We start from the raw sequence: 22,215 nt of genomic DNA on the forward strand, positions 1-22,215 counted from the left end.
ATCCTGACTGTCTGACCTTCCCGTGGTACCCTGCCTGGAAAGTCCTCTCTTAATGCCTTTTGGGGTCTGGGATTCTGATCTCGTATCTTGGGAAGCAGTGCGAGCAGTGAAGATGAGGTAGCAGCTTAAACTTCCAGCTGCTTAAGTTCAGAGGAGAGAAGAAAATGGGCCGGGACACCCAGGTTAACTGCAAGATGGTGTAGACTGCACAATTCTAAGGAGCTGGGCTAGTCAAGTTCTATATCAATCCCAAACAGAGATCTGAATAGGCCCAATTAACATTTCTTATTTAGCCTCTCACGTTAGACTTCTGCTCTTTTTGAGAGGATGGGAGGGAAGTGGGAAGCTGGTGGGAGAGAGAGGCTGTTAAAAAGACAAGAGGGCCAGAGACCTGGCAGCACACTTCTCTCCTTTCTACCCTCTGGTTCCCTATTCTTCTAGAACCTGTGGGAGTTTCACAGACTGATCACAAACAGGGAGAAAGAAGGAACAAGTCTAAACACTGGAGGATTTTTACCCCTCAGGAACCAAACATTTATCCAGTCATTCAGTTTCAAACAAGGGACTCTATAATGTATATGAATGATTTGATCGTTGTTCAGTGGGGTCTGGGGCTATAAATCTTGGCTTCCAAGCTGGATCTCATATTCAGTAGCCTTTTGGAAGGGATTCCAGAAGACAACTTGGAAATTTTATACTTCCTTCATGTGTTGAAAAGACCCAGCCCTTTTCTGACTGTACCATGGCCCTATTACATGAAAAACAGGGAGCTATCACACTAGTCATTCATCAATACCATCTGCCATGTTTTCCTTAATATTAAATTGGCAGAAGTTTTTTATGATAATCCTTAATGCCAGCAAGGAAATAGTGAAACATTCTCGTTCACTACTGGTAAGGATCAAAATGACTATATCCTTTATGGAAATAATTTTATCAGTAATTTACTGATTATAAAATAAAGTTATCAGTAATTTACTGATAATTTACTGTATCGGTAAACTGTAAAGTGTTCAGTCTTGAATCCCATTCTAGAAACAAGTCAGATGTAATCATGGCATCATTCACAGCACTGAAAAATATAAGACCATCCAATGGTCCAACACAGGAAATGGATGAATAAGTTCTAGGTAGTAGTGCTGCCAAATGATTGTTTCAAAAAATATTTAGAGACTAAAAATGCCCAAAATAAACGTAAGTGGGAAAAGTAGAGACATAATTCTATGTATGGTATGATTCTGGAAAAATACGCACAAGAAACAAAAACTGGAAGAAAATACCCAGAAATACTAACTGTGGTTAACTTTGGGTGAAGAAAGCTAAGATTTATTATCTTGTTTATTTTACTAAGCTTCCACTAAGATAATTTTTTTTCTCTTTACAAAAGTATTATTTTATTAAGATACTGAATCAAACAGATGAAAATTATAACAACAGAATATGCTTTTAGGTGGTTAAGATATTTAAGCTGGCAAAGATTCATAAAAAATTCTAATTCCCATTGAAGATAAGGAAGGGTAGAACAGACTCTTAGCATCCTACGCTGGAACACATTTCTAGAGGAGGTTTTGCTGAAAATTTATCAAAATTTCAGTTGTACACATCTTCAGACTCAGCAGTTCTCCTGACAGACATTCATCCTAAGGGAATAACTACAGTAGTGTGCAAAAGATGTAAATTCTGGCTGTTCATTGCTATACTGTTTATGCATTAACAACAACAAAAAAAGAAAGAAAACTAACTAAATATTCATTAAGAAAGGCCTGGTTTACATAAATTTAGAGTATGGCACCCCACTCCAGTACTCTTTCCTGGAAAATCCCATGGACGGAGGAGCCTGGTGGGCTGCAGTCCATGGGGTCACAAAGAGTGGGACGCGACTGAGCGACCTCACTTTCACTTTTCACTTTCATGCACTGGAGAAAGAAATGGCAACCAACTCCAGTGTTCTTGCCTGGAGAATCCCAGAGACGGGGGAGCCTGGTGGGCTGCTATCTATGGGGTCGCACAGAGTCGGACACGACTCAAGTGACTTAGCAGCAGAGTAAACCTATATGTAGACTAATACATACCCACTGTGAAGAAAATTGAGCCCTGAAGAATTGATGCTTTTGAACTGTGGTGTTGGAGAAGACTCTTGAGGGTCCCTTGGGCTGCAAGGAGATCCAACTAGTCCATTATAAGGGAGATCAGCCCTGGGTGTTTTTTGGAAGTAATGATGCTAAAGTGGAAACTCCAATACTTTGGCCACCTCATTCGAAGAGTTGAGTCATTGGAAAAGACTGATGCTGGGAGGAACTGGGGGCAGGAAGAAGAGGGGACGACAGAGGATGAGATGGCTCGATGGCATCACTGACTCGATGGACGTGAGTTTGAGTGAACTCTGGGAGTTGGTGATGGACAGGGAGGCCTGGCGTGCTGTGATTCGTGGGGTCGCAAGGAGTCGGACACGACTGAGCAACTGAACTGAACGTACCCACTTTAATGATAATCTATAGCTACATTTATTAATATATAATTATTTCTACAATGAAATTTATTTAAAAAGGGAAGGATATAAAAATGGAGTATAGAGTATGGTCCATTTATATATTACACTCTTTATATGTGTGTACATGTAAACACAAATTTCACTGTGGAAATATTTATACATTAATCAGTAGAATATACAAAATCCTGGAAGAACATGGGCCAAAATCCTTGTATGGTGTGGAATGCTGTGTATGGTCAGAGAAGGCGATGGCACCCCACTCCAGTACTCTTGCCTGGAAAATCCCATGGACGGAGGAGCCTGGTAGGCTGCAGTTCATGGGGTTGCAAAGAGTTGGACATGACTGAACAACTTCACTTTCACTTTTCACTTTCATGCATTGGAGAAGGAAATGGCAACCCACTCCAGTGTTCTTGCCTGGAGAATCCCAGGGACGGGGGAGCCTGGTGGGCTGCCATCTATGGGGTCGCACGGACACGACTGAAGCAACTTAGCAGCAGCAGCAGCAGCTGTGTATGGTGGTGGACATGTAAATGATGTTTCACTTCTCTTTTATACCATTCATTGGTATGTAAATCATTAACAACAAGAATGTATTGACTGCAACATTAAGATTTCAAAATGGTTTAAAGAACACTGAAACAAAAACTGGTAAACACACCTCCAGTTTAAGAAATAAAATGCTACCAACCCAGATGAAGCCCATTCTCTACTCCCTCCATGGTACCCCTGCCTCCAGAGACAACTGTGATCCTGGTTTTCATAGTTCGCTGTGCCGTGCACTTCTTTACACTTTTATTATGTACCTCTGTATACTTAGGCACACTGTTTTTACTCTCAGGAATGAAAAGCTGTTCTCATGTTTTCAAAGAAAAACCTGACATAGTTGAGCCCTCCTGAAGCATGGCTTTGGGCAGTGGGTCAAAACCACTAGCAGAAGAAGATGTATATGAGGCTCTGGGAGACAGCAGTGGCGGAGACACTACAGGTTCCCCCGCACTGGCCACATCCCTCCCCAAGATTTTGGCGGGAAGAGCTCAGACACACCTAGAGGGTTCTCTGCTTGGGTCCAGGTGGAGAAGACAGAATACACTGATCCCCTTCTCATAGTTTTCTGACTGCCCACCCCTTCTTATAGCGGTAAAGGCATGGATTCAACAGACTCTCACTTTTATTTGTAAAGAGATGGACTAAAGTCTTCTTACCAGCCATTTTTGTGGATGCAAATCAGCCAGAGTGTTTTTAAACTACATTATTGCATAGCAATCTGGAAAAACATAAGTGACAAAGCAAAATTTTAAAAAGTCTAATTTTTTGAACATATAAACACTTGAAAGATAAAAGCAGTTTGTTGATGAAATCTAAGTGCTATTTCTATTTTTAATTCCTATTCTTATTTTAGCGTTTTCATACACCAAAAATAAAGAGGTACCAAGGACCAAAGATAAGTTGCTCTCAATACCACCAGACAACCAGAAGAATGACTAAAACTAAACCTGATGCGGGTGACAGTACAGTGTTGATGAGTACACGAAGCAACTGAAGGCTCCTTCCTAGCCTGTGGGAGAGCGGTGTGGTTCAACTGCCAGTAAAAACCGTTTGGCTGTTTCTAACAGCTTAATAATACATACTACATACATCAGCAATTCCACTTCTAGAAATACACCAAAGAGAATGCTGTAACCACAAAAAGACTGGTATGAGAATGCTGACGACTCTCTACTTGTAATAGCCAAAGACCATCAACAAGAGAATGGATAAGTTTAGTAATCCATAAAATGGAAAACTATACAGAGAGCAAAAACAGATTAATTCATTCATTCATAGCATGGATGAATCTCAAAAGTACACGTTGAACAAAAGAAACCAGATACGATTAAATGGAAATTTAATGGAAGTCCACATGAAATTCCTGATTGATTTGCATTACTATAAACAGTATCAGTTTATACGTAACAGAATGATCCACAACTCACAGTTCACGTAATACACTTATTAACAGATGGGAAGAGATGACAGCCATGGGCAAAGCTCTTGTTATTTTGAAGGCATATCAGGTGGAATTCCAGAATGAGGACCTATCTTTTCTATTCAATATCTTTTAGGGGCTATAAGAATGCTGCGTGACCTATGGGGAGAAAATGAAGGGTTTACAATAGTTTTTCAGGTTAAAATTAAGATTTCTTTGACTTTGATATTATACGTAAGTATGTGCATGCCCCTTTAAAACTCTAGAAAATAAGACTTGATGCCTTAGTCCTAGAGAAATCTATGTCAAAGATCATAACATTTTTTAAAGGGTAAATGAGCTAAGAGAGTAATGTGCCTTTATTAATTAAAAGCATTCCAGCTTTGAGTTTTCAAAAATATGGCTGCCATCTAGCAAAGATGAATGTGATACAGAAACCAGCTTTCCATCATACTTGTTTGGCCCAAGAGAACTGTACATCACTACTGTGGCTGGTGTTGAACACAATGATAAAATGGGCAATGAATGAAAGAGGCATGTGTGCATGGGCACAATGAAGAACAAGTCAAAGCAACTTGCCGGCTTATTTGCTCCAGATGAATCTGCCCTAATAATGACAATGAAAAAAATAAATCAGCTTTGCACCAACAATGGATTCTATTTTTCCTGGAAGACAAAAGCACAGAGGCACGTGCAGTTGACACACACTGCCAAAGAACACTGCGTGTTCCTTCTCTGGTTGTATGGACAATGACACCAATTATCCTTTCCAGCTAACCTGAGTTTGGGCAAAAGACAAACTTGGATAGCATCTGACATAAAGGGATGGTCATGCAATTTGTTCTGCTGCGAGTGTGGTTTTTCAAGAGGACTGAGTATTGACAGTTGCTAACCTCTCAACCTGAAATAAAAAAATTCAGTTGGCTAAGCCAGGCACAGTCAAGACAACATGTACAAGACACTGCTGAGAAGGCAGGGACAACTCCAAAAGCCGGATTCAATTTGTGGTCTTGGCATGCTGGATCGTATCTCATTAGAGGAGAGAAGGTTGGCAAGAACTGATTGTACACTGGCCCCATCACTTGTGAATTACATGGGCCCGTGTTGTCACCTTAATGTGCATGGAAATTTCAGTCATCATGGAAAGGTGGACGCTCAGGGAAGGCTTCTCTGAAAATCATTCTGCTTGTCTGACATCACGTTTACGGCCTGAGCAATGGAACGGTGCAGAGTGAACTGATTGTCAAGCAAAAGGTACTAACTGGCATCAAGGAAGGAAGGAGAGTCAGGACTGCAATGACCAGAGATTAAATTACCACCTGCTCGGGGTAGAATGAAAAATCCTCCTTGCTTGTGGTTTGGATTTTACCAGCACCTGGAGACAATGACAATAAAATACAAGCCAGCATTTAAATTATTCAAGTCTGGTAACTGCACATGGTTTGCGTGTCCAATTGAAGAGCTCTATGTGAGTAAATTCTGAGCTGTCAGCTTTTTTATTGTTGTTGTTTTTTTTTGAGTATTAAGTTTTTAGATGTAATGTGTGTGAAGCAAGACAAAACAGCTGGAAATGAGGAGACATGGGCCTTATCCTGGAACTGCGTGAATTCCATGTAGTTTTTTGAGAGAAACTGTCTGACATCTTTTTACTATGGTATCCAGGTAATCATGAAGAATAAGACTACAGGACAAAGAGATCTGGGAGGTCAAACCCTGAGTCTGTCATGTACTAGCTGTGTGAATGTGGAAAAGTCATTGAATTTCTCTGACCCCTGTAAAAAATTAGGTCAGAGCAATTTTTGTAATAGAATCACGGCTCAATGGAGTAAATGTATAATTCCAGAAGAAATGAGACTACTTTGAATTACTTGTGAAAGTTTCTTATAAAAAAACTTCTATTATATACATTTTAATTCTTATCATTTATGCCATGACCTACCTCACAAGGCAGCATGAGGAGTAAAATACATGAAATTCTTTAGAAATGCAAGGTAATAGTATTGGGGTGGGCACCATGATGTACAAGAAAAAGCAGATGTTGGAAGTGCATCATTTTGGGTGCAAGCTCGCCTCTAAAAGCTACTTAGTAACAGTGACGACTATCTGAGATGTTCTTAACCTGGGGTCAGTGGACCTAAAGGAGCCATGGATAGAACTCAGGAGATCTTGGATAAAAAGAATATGTTTCACTAACTTAACTGAAACACAGCATTTCTTTCCATTATGAACAGAAGTGACTAATCATGGTATCTTTGCAGAATCTATGATTTTACATCCAAAGTCGTCCAAGATATTTTTATATCACAGTATAATTGTAACACGTATCTCAAAATACAGTTTATACTTATCACTAACTTGAAATTATGTAAACTAGTCACCCAGTGCCTAAGCTCTCTTCAGTCAGTCAGTTCAGTCGCTCAGTTGGGTCTGACTCTTTGTGACCCCATGGACTGCAGCATGCCAGGCCTCCCTGTCCATCACCAACTCCCAGAGTTTACTCAAACTCATGTCTGAGTCAGTGATGCCATCCAACCATCTCATTCTCTATCGTTCCCTTCTCCTCCTGCCTTCAATCTTTCCCAGCATCAGGGTCTTTTCAAATGAGTCAGCTCTTCCCATCAGGTGGCCAAAATATTGGAGTTTCAGCTTCGGCATCAGTCTTTCCAATGAATAGTCAGGACTGATTTCCTTTAGGATGGACTGGTTGGATCTCCTTGCAGTCTAAGGGACTCTCAAGAGTCTTCTCCAACACCACAGTTCAAAAGCATCAATTCTTCAGCGCTCAGCTTTCTTTCTAGTCCAACTCTCACATCCATACATGACTATGGAAAAACCATACCCTTGACTAGACAGACCTTTGTTGGCAAAGTAATGTCTCTGCTTTTTAATATGCTGTCTAGGTTGGTCATAACTTTTCTTCCAAGGAGTAAGCGTCTTTTAATTTCATGGCTACAGTCACCATCTGCAGTGATTCTGGAGCCCCTGAAAATAAAGTCTGCTACTGTTTCCACTGTTTTCCCATCTATTTTGCCATGAAGTGATGGGACTGGATGCCATGATCTTTGTTTTCTGAATGTTGAGCTTTAAGCCAACTTTTTCACTCTCTTTCACTTTCATCAAGAGGCTTTTTAGTTCCTCTTCACTTTCTGCCATAAGGGTGGTGTCATCTGCATATCTGAAGTTGTTGATATTTCTCCCAGCAATCTTGATTCCAGCTTGTGCTTCATCCAGCCCTGCATTTCTCATGATGTACTCTGCATATAATAAGTACGGTGACAATATACAGCCTTGACGTACTCCTTTTCCTATTTGGAACAAGTCTGTTGTTCCATATCCAGTTCTAACTGTTGCTTCCTGAGCAGCATACAGATTTCTCAAGAGGCAAGCTTTCTTATTTAAGGCCTTAAGAAGCACAAGTTACCATATCACAAGTTCATAATTTTAATATGTTGACATCTACATTTGAATATAATTGGTTTTCTTTGCAATATTATATATTTTAGCTTATGAACTTAAAAACACAATTTTGGGAAATAGTCCATCAGCTTTGCCGGCTAACTAGAGGAGTCCAAGGCACTAAAAAGTCCCACAGCCTCCCTGGGAATTCATTTTCTTAGGGGTAGAAGGGAGAGTAGAGCTGTGAGGCAAGGTCATGGTGAGACTACAAATGTCAGAGTTAGGTGCACTGCCCCGTGCCCTGTACACAACAGTTGCCCGACTCTGAGAAGCTAATCTATGCTGAAAATGATGAGCCAAGGGAAGTAATTTCCTGTGTTACACATTTCATTCTTCCTTAACACGATAATTTCAATAAAATTAGCTTTGGTCTTTTAAGGACATAAGGCTGATGCTTTCTCATGATTTGTCTGTGTTCTCTTATTCAGGACAGATGGTCCTTTTTGGTGTTTAGGGGCCCGGCTGGATGGCTCTCCTCTCTAAGTCTGCATTGCTATTGCTGGAAACAACCTCCGCATGGACCAGAGCTGGGTGTCTACTCTGTGAGGATGGTGAGGTCTTTCTGGGGACGTGGGGCTGACCCAGCTGCACTACAGGGAGCCAGCAGACAAGGTCTTGGCTATGGTAGCGGAAATGAGAACAAGTTATTTAGAAACTGGGAACATGAAGCTATTTTAAAGCTTGCCAGTGAAGGGGCCTTCAAAGGCAAGACTAGTCTTTAGGTGCAGCATAATGAACCTCAATGTGAGAAAATTAAGTAATGTTTCAACTTGAGTCCCAAATCAACAGTCTCAGCAATATGAGAACATCCAGCAAAGGGGAGTGCGCAAGAGCAACGGAGGGAAGATTCATGGCTTTCTTAATTAACTCCGAGGTGCTGCACATAAGGGGAAAACGATAAATCAAGTAGATTACTGCCAGCGATCTGAATTTCCAAATGAAATAAGAGAGGTGTAGTGCCTTGAGTCATTTTGTAAATGTGTATGGCAGCGGGTGGAGGGGTATCTCCAAGGTCATCCCTTATGTTAAAAATTCGCCACCATGCACAACAGTCCCTTGATCTCATCTCATACCATAGGCAAAGTACTTATCATGCAGTCAGGTGTGAAGAGGCAAGAAACAGATGAATAAAACATGTACTGGGAGGACAATGTAAGATACACACATTAAAACTATGATTGTTAGACACACACTTATTCAAGACACATTCACTGACCACCTATGATGTAACAGGTCCTATTCCGGAAGCTGACGACAAAGTGATGACCAAGACAAAGTCCCTGCCTCCAGGGAGCTCCCATTCTCCAGGGGGAGGCAGGTACCAACAACAAAGCAATTCATTAAACTGTGATTTAAGGTGGTGGCAAGTGACACGAAGAACAAGAAAGCAGAGTTAAGGGCACAGGGACAGGCGGACAGGGAACTATTTCAGTTGGTGGCCAGGGAAGGCCTGTTGTGCAGCTGATATCTGACCAAACACCTGAAGGGGGAGGCTGGGTAAGAACTGTGTCGAGTTCTGAAGGGAGGGAGTGTGTCCCAGCAGAGGGGCCAAGGGGGACAAGAGCTGGGAGCAGGACGATCTCACGGAGAAGGAGCCGTGCTGGTGAGGGGTGAGGCTGCGAGGTGGGAGTACTCCATCACAGAGGCCTTGGAGCCAAGTGAGGAGTGGCTCACTTTTACTCCATGTGACAGGAAGCCACTGGCAGCAGAGAGAGGCAATCCGACTTAGGTTCTACTAATGAAGAAATACAAGCAAAGAATTCTTGGCATGTAGAACAAACAGGGATTAATTCATGTGGCAGCACTGTTATTAGTGGCAAAAACACAAACACATGCAAACAAATCTGGAAACTAGCTGATGTCCACCAATCAGCTGTGGAAGAGTTGAACTGTTACACATCTGTATCTTAGAATTCTATGGAGGTATTAAAAGAATAAGATGGAGCTATCTCTTTGACCCAGAAAGATGTTAAATGGAAAATCAAGAAGAGACGTGGGCAATTTATATAATTTATTTATTTCAGGCTTTCATTCAAAAAAATATTTATTGATTTATTTTATTTGGCTGCACTGGGTCTTCGTTGCTGCATGTGGGATCTAGTTCCCGACTAGGGATCAAACCTGGGACCCCTGCATTGGGAGCATGGAGTCTTAGGACCACCAGGGAAGTCCTCAGGCTTCTGTGTTTTATAAAAACAAATGTTACCAACAACCAAACCCCTGCATACATGTCTGCACCTCAGTACGAATGTGATGGATACCTTCTATGACATTAACATTAGTTACTTTGGAGTAGGAGGACTGGTGGGGAGTTAGGGAGAGAAAAGAGCAGCTATTGATCTTAAATACATTTGTACACAAATTTAAACTTCATGAATCCAGGTTCACAGCAAAGTATGTTGATGCTATGATTTTGGAAATGGACCTTAGAGATTTCAACAGTTCTTTCTGGAGCGTGGGGAACCTTCATAAAATAGGCAGCATTAAAAGTCAGCCTTGAAGAGGACAATTCTCACAGCCAGGAAAGAGTGGAGAAAAGAGGAGAATGCAGCAAGCTGAGAACGAAGCATGGAAGGTTTCTGTACCTGATGCTGATGACTGATACTTCTGACCCATCTTCTGATGGCAGCTGGTACTCAGGGTGGAGGCAGGCAGGGAGAATAGTGAGTTCTTAGGATAATCCAAAACAGGGAGTTAAGAGCTTCACGTAAGGACAGTAGCAGGGGAACAGTTCAAAAAGGTCATGAGGATGCAGACAGCACAGATCTGGCACCTGGTTATTTGGAAATGGGAGTGAGGGAAACCGATGGGTGGAAAATAATAAACTTTAAGCTTCCTAGGGGTAGGTGTGTGTGGGTGTGGGTGTGGGTGTGTTAGGTGCTCAGGCGTATCTGATTCTTTGCTACCCCATGGACTGTAGCTCGCCAGGTTCCTCTGTTCACAGAATACTCCAACACTGGAGTGGGTTGCCATTCCCTTCTCCAGGGGATCAAACCCAGGTCTCATGCATTGTGGGCAGATTCTTTACCATCTGCGCCACCACGGGAGCCCAGTGAATGAATAGGTATCACGAAACAACATTACTAGCCCGAAAAAGAGAAGCCATTTTGGAGGGAGTTGTGAAACAATGCGTCCAGCACTGGATGAGTTGAACCTGCACCAAACACTCAGGTACCAACGGGCAGGTGGAAATGATAACTGGAGGAGACCTAGGACTAGGGGGTCAGAAGTCCTTTCCACAGAGGTGAGAGCTAAACTGTAGGAATGGAGTGAATACCAACGCAAAAGCAAAGTACAAGGGACAAAACTTAGGGAGAAATCTGTCTGTGTGGCAAAGAGGCAGGAGAAGAACCAGGATAGAACACGTTAATGGGCACGAGGAGGAAAGGGTTTCAGAAACAGAAAGCAGACAAGGGCATCAAACTCAGTAGGCGAAACAGGGGAAAATCTCAGGGAAGACACCATATTATCAATGAAAAGAAAACAGAAATGGACAGGGAATGCTTAGGATAGAGCAGATCTTAGGATACATGAAGTGTGACTAAATGAAGCCAGACATTAAGAGGTTTGAGGCCACAGAGATGAGAGACAGATGTGGAGTATAGGCTGTGGTGCCAGCTTTGCACGAGGGAGAGTAAGACTGAATAGAACATGAATGAAAAATCCAGATGAATGTGGAGATGGAAAAGAGAAGTTGAAACAGGATGCAGAAATGTCTCTATCTTCTCAGTACAGGAACTAAGATCATCTGCTAAGGAGGGGACTGGGAATTCCTTTAGGAATGCTGGTACAAAGGGAAACACTTGAGACTGACTGTATTTAAGTTTAGTTGTTCAGTCACTCAGTCGTCTGACTCTTTGCAAGCCCATGTACTGCAGCATGCCAGGCTTCCCTGTCCTTCACTATCTCCCATAATTTGCTCAAATTCATGTCCACTGGGTCGATAATGCCGCGTTTACCAAGATGATGGTAAGTTTAGCAAGGTTTTAACTTGGGCTGAAAGCATTAGAGGACTGTCTTGCGGGTCCAGCTGAGGTTAGAACGGCTGTTTGTGGTGGGACACACCGTGCTGCAAGGCACGTTAGTGGTTCTCAGCAGCGAGCCCAGGTAGCGAGGCTGAGACTGGAGACAATGAGCGGGCAAGGTCCCTGGGAGAAGGGAATTCAACTAAACTGGTAAATTCGAAGCTGGTATCTGGCAACCAGCGCAAATATGAAGGTAGGTAAGAAAGGAAGGGCTGAGATTCTAGAGGTGTCCAGGTAAATGTGGTACCAGGAAGAGGGCACAAAGAAGTGGGGGCACTAGAGACCCTGATCCACAGGGAAATATCACAGTAGGAGATACTGAAAATATCTTGCTTAGGAAAAAGTCCAGGAAATGAATTCCTACAAATGGGGGAAAAAGAGGAAATCTAAGACTATTTCTAGATGGTTTCAATTATCATTCAATCTCTTTCAATCAGTAAGTCTGAAGATTTTGAAAAAAATGTAATGCTGCTTTGAAATGGACTTAAAAGATGCACAAAAAGAACAGTCACAAATACTGACTGGTAGACATAAGAAAGACTAAAAAATGCCCTGGTATGATTTGAGTTGTATAAGCAGTCTGTTTTAAAATACTGATTGCCTTAACTGTAAATGGTAAGTGAGTTATGCAGGGAGGCCCGGTACCTAAGAAGAGAATCATATTGCCCAGTTCTGCCGAGACTCACCTCTCCAACCATGTGTTTTATGCCAGTAGCACAAGCTAATTCTGTTGGAGCAAGCCAAAATGTCACATAAAGGCTCTTTCCGGCTTCCCAATGTCTCCCGAGAGCACATGCTTCTTGCAAAGCACAGTGAGCGAGGCACACCAGATTACAGATATTACAAGGGAAATTTGGCAGGCAGCCATCATGGCTTTATTTCAACTGACATTCATAAAAACCTAGGCTAAGAAAATGGTAGCACAATGTCTGGTGTTTGAGATCTGACAGCATGCAACATGTTTACAGCATGCATTAGGCCACAAACTCCAGTCTGGGGCCGGGCCACGCAGAACCTCAGATCTGGTGGACAAAGGAGGGAAATGGGAAAGCATGTCTTGTACTGTAATAAATAGGACTGCTCTCAGAAGACCACAAACAGGTGGTTTCTCACACACACATACACACACACACAAAATCACTGCTTTCAGAAAGACTAAAAAAAGTCAAATGTTTCAGGCTTGTTTGTATAGAATAAATAGAAGGGCAGTACACACTTGGCCAATTACAACATTTTTAATGAGGTTATGACTGACTATAATCTGGCAGAAATGAGTCCAACTGCAACAGCAAGAGTGAGGGTTTGGGGGAATTAGGGGAGGTTTTGGAGTGGGAATGAAAGCGAGAAGAGGAAGAAAGCTTTCATTAAGCGGTTCAGAATCTGGTAGGAGAATTTCTTTAAAAAAAAAAAAAAAAGCATCCAGACTAATTTTGTTTTCATTCAAAACCACCTCTTATTTAGTATATTTTTCCTTTCTGTTCTGGAACACATTTATAATGACTGCTTCTATGTCTTTGTTTCCTAAATCCAACATCTGAGCCATCTCAGGGAGGGTGTCTATTGATTGCTTTTTTGTTATTTTTTCCTTGTCTAAGGGTAAGATTTTCCTGTGTTTTTCATGTCTAGTAATTTTTTATTGTATATTAAACATTATGTATCTTCCTAATTTCTATGAAGACTATTGATTTTTATTCTAGCAGGTAGCTCAGTTTCAGGCTGATCATGCTGAACTTGTGTAGGCCTACACGTATGCTTTAATAAGGCCATGGAAAGCCCAAAGTGTTCTTTCAACTTTTCAGGACTCACCTCCAAACTGTCTCCTCTGAAGAGCTTACAGAGTCTTGATTTTAGGAGCAGTTAGGGCGTCTCTAGGGCTGGTCATACTCTAGGACAAAGTCCTTATTTCTAATGTGAGTCTTTCTGATGCCTCAGTTAAAAGACCAGGGGGGAAACAGGTTGCTGTTTCCATGCTGGCTAGAATGCAATGCCTACAGGACTGCTTGACCTCTGGTGCGGATGTTCCATTCTCACGGCTGGAGCTGCTGTCCTTTGGTAAGACACAGTCTTACCCTGAACATATCCACCCTCGGCCGTGGACTCAGGAAGGACCCTCATCCAGACTTTTGTGGCCCCTTTCTGTACTGATACCTCATCTCCAGGCCCCTGTGCTACAGGTTCCAGCAGCTCAAGTTGCCCCAACTCTGTTCTCACTCTTTGGGTTCTAGGTCACTCAACTGCAGTAAGGAAACCGTCCTGCAGTGAGCCAGATGACCATGGGGATCACCTCTAAGTTTCTTTTCTCTCAGCAATCAACTTTGTCCTGCCTATCGTCCTCGATGTTCTCCTACTGAGCCTGAAAACCATCATCTCGTCCATCAGTCCAGTTGTTTACGGTGGAAGAACTAGCGATGGCCAACGTTTAGCATACTTTATGCTGTTCTCCATATGGATGCTGAATAAAAGTCATCCTCCACTCCATTTTTATCACATAGCCCTCTCGATGCATGTGGGAAGTAGAGCCTCCTGGTGTCTCATAGAAGTGTCCCTAGAATCAATGATCTATTCCCTCCTTCGTTCCTTATACAAATTCATACTCATTCATTTAATAAACATTTACTGAGAGTCTACTATGAGCCAGACACTGTTCCGGGAGCTGGGGACACAGCTATGGGAGACAGAAAGTATCCCTGCCCTTGTGGAGCGTATTTCCTGGTGGGGACTGTGCTGGCCCTGCTGCAAAACTGTGCTTCCTTTGCAGTTGTTCCTCTAATTACTGATGATAGGAAAAAGGGAGACTCAGCATGGGCAGAATATAAAGAATAATAAGACCTATTACTTATACAACACTTCCTATGTCCCAGGTCCTGCTGTATGTGCTTTGTCCATACTGATTTCACACTCACAGTTAGCAAGGTATTATTATTAGAGTTAAGGACACAGAGGCTGAGACTTGCCAACCTGTTCACATAGCTCATGCAAGGCAGAGACAGCATTGTCTCACTCTTGCTCGCACATTCTTCACCACTACATTGCTCTATTTCTGAGAGAAAGAGGAGAATGACATTGGAGATGGGGGTTGCTACTGCTAAGTCGCTTCAGTCGTGTCTGACTCTGTGCAACCCCATAGACGGTGGCCCACCAGGCTCCCCCGTCCCTGGGATTCTCCAGGCAAGAACACTGGAGTGGGTTGCCGTTTCCTTCTCCAATGCATGAAAGTGAGAAGTGAAAGTGAAGTCGCTCAGTTGTGTCCAACTCTTCGAGACCCAATGGTCTGCAGCCTACCAGGCTCCTCCGTCCATGGGATTTTCCAGGCAAGAGTACTGGAGTGGGGTGCCATTGCCTTCTCCAGGAGATAGGGGTAGGGAGAAACAAATATTGTTTTCAAACAAAAAAATCTCCATTTTTAATAGAAGCCACCTAGATGTCTGGGAAGACTGAGAGAAGAAAATAGATCACTATTCAAATAGGTACAGAGTAGAAGACGATGGAGCTGGCACAGAGGTGAGGATTTTGTCCTCCTTTTCCCCAGTGATCATGAGGGAAATGGCAACGTCCTGCATTTTGAATCAGGAAAAGAAGAGCAGACTGTTCTGAAAGGCTTCCTGGTTCCTTGGGGAAGCTGCTGATACAGGTGGAAGTGACTGAACTCTAGGAATCCCCACACAGCAGAACTAGTCCCGTCAGATGCTTCAAGAAAAAGTACTCTGGGATCAGGTACATATGAAAATTATACCATCCCTCCTGGAGACTTAAAATGCAGCTCTGTGTAGGAGAGGATCTGATTAAAGCCTGTAATAAAGAAATCTATGTTATTTAACTCAGGATTTCCCCAGATGGATTGACAGAACCCTTTTGTGAATAAATGAGCTTTGTCTGTGAGAGAGAGGGAGAGGGACAGAGAGAGGGAGGGAGGGAGGAGCTGGTTAACACCCATTGGAATTACTGCTCTAGGAACCTTATTTTAGAATTTGCTGTTTAATGACAAACACTAAGCTAAAGAAAAATTAATTTTTAGAGGAGGTTAACCTAACTACTACTGTGCCAAACGGTGCAGGGAGTCTTAACAAAGAGAATTCGAGTAGAGCTGTAGTTCAGGAAGGAGAGAATATTAATTACATTTTTATTAGGCAGTAAATGACAAGCACTGAGTGCAAAGTACCCATTTGTGCCTAGGCATAGCATTCCTTTATAGTTTATACCAAAATGATATACACATTTTAAAAATTAAGTTTATTTGGAGACTTCAATTATTTTAATCAAACTTTCTGGGGAGAAAATAGTATAACAGCCATGCTCTTGTTCATTATTACGTCTTTAACTCATCCCAGTTACCCATTTCTGGAAAGTCACAATTGTTAATAATTTATCTTGTCACCTCAAGGCAGTTACCTGATCTATGTCACAACGACCTGAAGGAAACACCCAGATGCAGCCCCGGGCTTCTCATTCATCTTTGTAAGGAGATACCTGACTTCACCCTGAGGCTCACCTATCACCTGCCCACTGGCGACCGGAGGATGCAGCCCCGGGCTTCTCATCCATCTTTGTAAGGAGATACCTGACTTCACCCTGAGGCTCACCTATCACCTGCCTACTGGTGACAGGAGGATGCAGCCCCGGGCTTCTCATCCATCTTTGTAAGGAGATACCTGACTTCACCCTGAGGCTCACCTATCACCTGCCCACTGGTGACCGGAGGATGCAGCCCCAGGCTTCTCATCCATCTTTGTAAGGAGATACCTGACTTCACCCTGAGGCTCACCTATCACCTGCCTACTGGTGACAGGAGGATGCAGCCCCGGGCTTCTCATCCATCTTTGTAAGGAGATACCTGACTTCACCCTGAGGCTCACCTATCACCTGCCCACTGGTGACAGGAGGTAGGGGACAGTTTCCTGTGCCCTCACGGTGCTCTGCCCTTTCTGTTCTCCCAGTCTAAGGTGCGAAGGCATCCTTTCCCACTCCAGCTGAAGCCTGCTAGGGCAGCATGTACCCTGCACACTTGAGCTAGTTTCTTGGTAACAATACACCCCTTAGGAGCCCCTAGTCACTTCTCTCACAGCATTTTTTTGGCTTCTTCTGTCTCCTACTATTTTAATTTGATTAGGCTGTTACCCACCTATTGTCTACAACACAGAAATTACTCTTATTTTTATGTCTTTATGCATTCCCTCTGCTCAGCTTGTCCTATCTGATTTTTTTTTTTTCATCATCAGTTTTCCAAATTCTCCTCTTAGTTTTCTAAGCTAGTACCTTCCTCTCTGATATTTCAACATGGAAGATTGTAGAACCATTAAGAACACAGGTTCTGGAGCCTAACTGTGCAGGTCTGAACCCAATATTCCATTTCCTACCATCCAGGGACCTAGGACAAGTTACTTAACATCTGAGTTTCAACTTGTGAATCTGTAAAATGAAGATCACAGTACCTTCATGTGGTCACTGTGAAGATTAAATGAAACATGCAATGTGAAAAATGCTTAGCACAGAGCTCAAGGCATTAAGAGTTACATTTGCTCTATTTTTCCTTCTATATTATTTCTTCTATATTGTCTCATATCCAAAATCTAGCTTTTCTTCTTGCCCTTTTTTCCCCCAAGTGTATAAATATCATACAGACTAAGCCATTAGATTTCCTATAACATGAACTTGTCATTGTTTCTCATGCCACAAAATTAATAAAAGTTCCTGTCTTTAAAACTTATATCCATCTTCCCCTCCACCCCCCGCCAGCACTACTCTTACAACCCTAATTCATTTAATTTTCCTCTTTCTCATTAAACTATTTTTATTTTAAAATTTGCTCAGGTGTTATAATAGACCAGCTTGTAAAAGAATTCAAGTGTTGTTCAACACATTATGTTCAAATGAGTAAAACAATTTAAAATAGGTATAAACAATGGCTCTCCAATTTCTACTCAGTTCTTTTTTTAATCCAAAAAGCTAGCTCCATTTTAGGAACCCTAACTCTGCAATTTCAGTCAGTGTCATTGCCAAAGACAGTTTCAACTCAATTTTGATGTGCCCCAAAGAACATTAGAGGTGCATAAACAGATATATGAGCAGAAAAATATTAATTCTTTTTCTGTCTTCACTGCATAGCAAAATTAAGATTTTATTTCCCCCTGAGGTAAACGGGAAAAAAAACTCACTTGTTCAGTATTCTGCACTATTCAGTATATTGCTATCAAGCTGATGTTCTTTTACACTGTTGCTGCTGCTGCTAAGTCGCGTCAGTCGTGTCCGACTCTGTGCGACCCCACAGACCCCACCAGGCGCCCCCGTCCCTGGGATTCTCCAGGCAAGAACACTGGAGTGGGTTGCCATTTCCTTCTCCAATGCGTGAAAGTGAAAAGTGAAAGGAAGTCGCTCACTTGTGTCCGACCTTTTGCGACCCCATGGACTGCAGCCTACCAGGCTCCACCGTCCATGGGATTTTCCAGGCAAGAGTACTGGAGTGGGGTGCCATTTCCTTCTCTGTCTTTTACACTACCTAACCCTTATTATTCTCTTGAATCTCTCCTGACTTCATGCGAATTTCAGTATATTTCCCTTTTGTATCGAAAGCCCTTAAGACTCCTCCCCAAGCTCAAAATTTTAAAAATTGGACTATAGTTGATTTTTGATTTACAAAGTTCTGTTATTTCAATTGCACAGCAAGTGATTCAGTTACGCATACATATGAGATATATATATACTCTTTTAGATTCTTTTCCATTATAGGTTATTATATTAAATATATTTCCTGTGCTATACAGTAGGTCCTTATTTTATATATAATATATACTATATATAATATTTTATATATAATACTGTTAATCTCAAACTCCTAATTTATCCCTGTCCCCCTCCCCCCAATTTTCTCTTTGGTAATCTTAAATTTGTTCTCTATGTCTATGGGCCTCTTTCATAAATAAGTTGATTTATATTATTTAAAATTTTTTTAATTGGAGGATAATTGCTTTTCAATATTGTGTGAAGGTTCACTGTACAAATGTTTTCACATATAAGCAATATCATTGATATTTGTCTTGTTTGACTTACTTCATGTAATATGATAATCTCTATGTTAATCTATATTGCTACAAATAGCATTATTTTTTATGCTAATATTATGAGTAACAATTGAGGGACATTCAGGTTGCTTCCATGTCTTGGCTATTGTAAACAGTGGTGCTATGAACACTGGGGTGCATTTATCTTTTTAAATTAGAGTTTTCTCCAAATATGTGTCCAGGAGTGGGACTGCTGAATCATGTGGCACCTCTATTTTTGGTTTTTAGGGAACCTCTATACAGTTCTCCACAGTGGGTGCACCAATTTACATTATCACCAACAGTGTAGGAGGGTTCCCATTTCTCCACAGCCTCTCCAACACGTACTATTTATAGATTTTTTGATGATGGCCATTCTGACTGGTGTGAGGTGATACCTCACTGTAGTTTTGATTTGCATCTCTCTAATAATTAGCAATACTGAGCATCTTTTCATGTGCCTGTAGACCATCTGTACGTCTTTTTTTGGAGAGATGTTTATTTAGATCTTCTGCACATTTTTTGATTGTGTTGTTTGGCTTTTTGATATTAAGCTGTATGAGCTGTTTGTATATTTTGGAAATTAATCCCTTGTCGATCACATCATTGGCAAATATATTCTCCCATTCCATACGTTGTCTTTTCATTTTATTTATGGTCTCCTTTGCTGTGCAAAGCTGTGCAAAAGCTTTTAAGTTTAATTAGGTCTCAGTTTTTATTTTTGTTTTTATTTCCATTACTCTAAGAGACGGATCTAAAAAATATTATTGCAACTCATGTCACGGAGTGTTCTGCCTATGTTTTCCTCCAGGAATTTTAGAGTATCCGGTACCCGTAAGGGTCCTTTTAGCATATTTCTCCCCCAAGGTCAGACTTGGCTTCCTTCTTGCAGCTCACCTTTGCTCAGCTCTCTTTTCCCACCTACCAGGTTTTTATTTATCACCTACAAACCAGTATCTAGAGTGTCTACCATGTACTCAGTCCTATCTTATGTACGTGGCACTGTCCACAAAGGAATCCCCAGTGAGAAGGGTTGTTACTAACCTGGGCAACCTTCCATACACAGTCTTCTCTTGACTTAAAGATCACGACTAAATGTCTCAGTCTCTTACATACGTCTGCTTCTCTGCCAGCAAGGACATGACACAGTGAACTCTCTGTTGTATCAGATCTCTAAATGCAATGATATGTCCAGTTCGACACATCCTTCCAGATCTAACTTTCACCTTACAGCAAAGAAAGGAAACAGAGGAACCTGCCAAATGGCCTCAAGGAGACAATCTAAAGGAAACCCTGAAGGTGGCCCATCTTTTCAAAAAGTCACTGTATCAGATTAAAAGAAACTTGTGGGGACAAAACATCCAAGTGCAATGTGATGTGCTGGATTGGACACTGGGTCAGATAAACTACAGTAATGGACTTGTTTAGATCATCTGGGGAAACCTGCATATGATCTGGCTATTAGACTAGATGCAAATGTACTGAAAAAGTAGAGATCAGTGACAAAACTGAGCAGACTGCAAAAGAGTGAGTACAGCTTTTGGTTAAAAATCATATGTTTATTTATGCATTTATTTTTATTGAAGTATAGATGCTATTATGTAGTATTTTTAAAAAGCGATCTGAAAAATGTGTTCTAAGGTGTAACAACTAGTGATTAGTTGAGTGGTGGGAATGTGGTATTTTAATAAATTTTTTTGTTTGCTTACATTTTCTAATTTTCTACAATGCGTCCATATGACTACAATTACAAAAGGTTATTTTTTTAAATGGTTGATGTTTAAAAAAAATTTTTTTTATTTTGTATTGGGGGATATGATGCTTTTGAACTGTGGTGTTGGGAAAGGCTCTTGAGAGTCCCTTGGACTGCAAGGAGATCCACCTAGTCAGTCCTAAAGGAAATCAACTCTGAATATTCATTGGAAGGACTAATGATGAAGCTGAAGCTCCAATACTTTGGCCACCTGATGTGAAGAGCCAACTCATTAGAAAAGACCCTGATGCTGGGAAAGATTGAAGGCAGGAGAAGAAGGGGACAACAGAGGACGAGATGGTTGGATAGCATCACCGACTCAATGGACACGAGTTTGAGCAAGCTCTGGGAGATGGTGAAGGACAGGGAAACCCATGGTGAAGGACAGCCCCATGGTGCTGCAGTCCATGGGGTCGCAAAGAGGTGGATATGACTGAGCAACTGAACAACAGTAAAACACCGTGACAGTTTCAGATGAACAGCGAAGTGACTCAGCCATACTTTACATGTATCCATCTCCCCCAAACTCCCCTCTCATCCAGGCTGCCACATAACACTGAGCAGAGTTCCGTGTGCTATATAGCAGGTACTTGCTGATTATCCATTTTAAATATAGCAATGTGTATATGCCCAGCCCAAACCTATCATTCTCCATGCCCCCACCCCCACAACTGAAGTTCAGTTTCTAAGTCTGTGAGTCTCTTTCTGTCTTATGAGTTCATTTGTATCATTTCTTTTTAGATTCCACATAAGGGATGTCATACAATATTTCTCCTCTGACTTACTTCGCTCAGTATGACACTCTTTAGGTCCATCCGTGTTGCTGCAAATGGTATTATTTCATTCTATTTAATGGCTGAGTAATATTCCATTGTATATATGTATAAAGGGTTTTTTTTTTAATGACTCATTTTCTCGCAGAAGACTCATCTCAGGAAGTTCACACGCACTGATTACATCCTGGCTCTCTCAGATTTAAGCACATTCTGCTGCACAGTTAATGCTAAACTATCATACTCGATTCAAATTCTCTGGTGGATTTTTTTGTCTGAGGCCCTTGTTCCTGCTCTTCACCTTCACTGAAATCACATCCAGCAGAGTATTTATTCCTTTAGTGAGTATAACACCTGTGTGATCAGCAGATCCCTGCTGCCAACCTGGCTGATGGAACAAACAGGAAGAATGAATGTGAAAATCCACAGACTCTCATTAGAATAAGGCTTAGTAGCACACACCTTTGTACATACATAGATAACATATTTTACCCAAAACACAATAGCCACGCTATTAAAGAATGCTATTCAATACCATAATTAACTTATAAGACTATCTTGTTCCTCAATATTACTAGGCTATTTCACATACATTCCAGTCACATAATTCTAATGCACACTTTACAATTTAGAAACTAAAGTCTTTTCAAAACCCATCCTAACCTCAGGAAACACAGGTTTGTGAGAAATCCAGAAAAGCACATACATCTTTAA

The 22,215-nt window shown here is 41.5% G+C and overlaps 1 protein-coding gene across 7 annotated transcripts in view; it reads right to left on the reverse strand.

Moving 5' to 3' along the window:
* JAZF1 (JAZF zinc finger 1) overlaps window positions 1-22,215 on the reverse strand; it is a 330,973-nt gene that overhangs the window by 124,915 nt on the left and 183,843 nt on the right. The gene's annotated exons all lie outside the window — the stretch shown is intronic.

The sequence above is a fragment of the Bos grunniens genome, chromosome 4 (genome assembly GCF_055505025.1).
Source record: "Bos grunniens cultivar Pamir isolate PY7600 chromosome 4, Bosgru_T2T1.0, whole genome shotgun sequence".
In the NCBI taxonomy this organism is placed as follows: domain Eukaryota; kingdom Metazoa; phylum Chordata; class Mammalia; order Artiodactyla; family Bovidae; genus Bos; species Bos grunniens.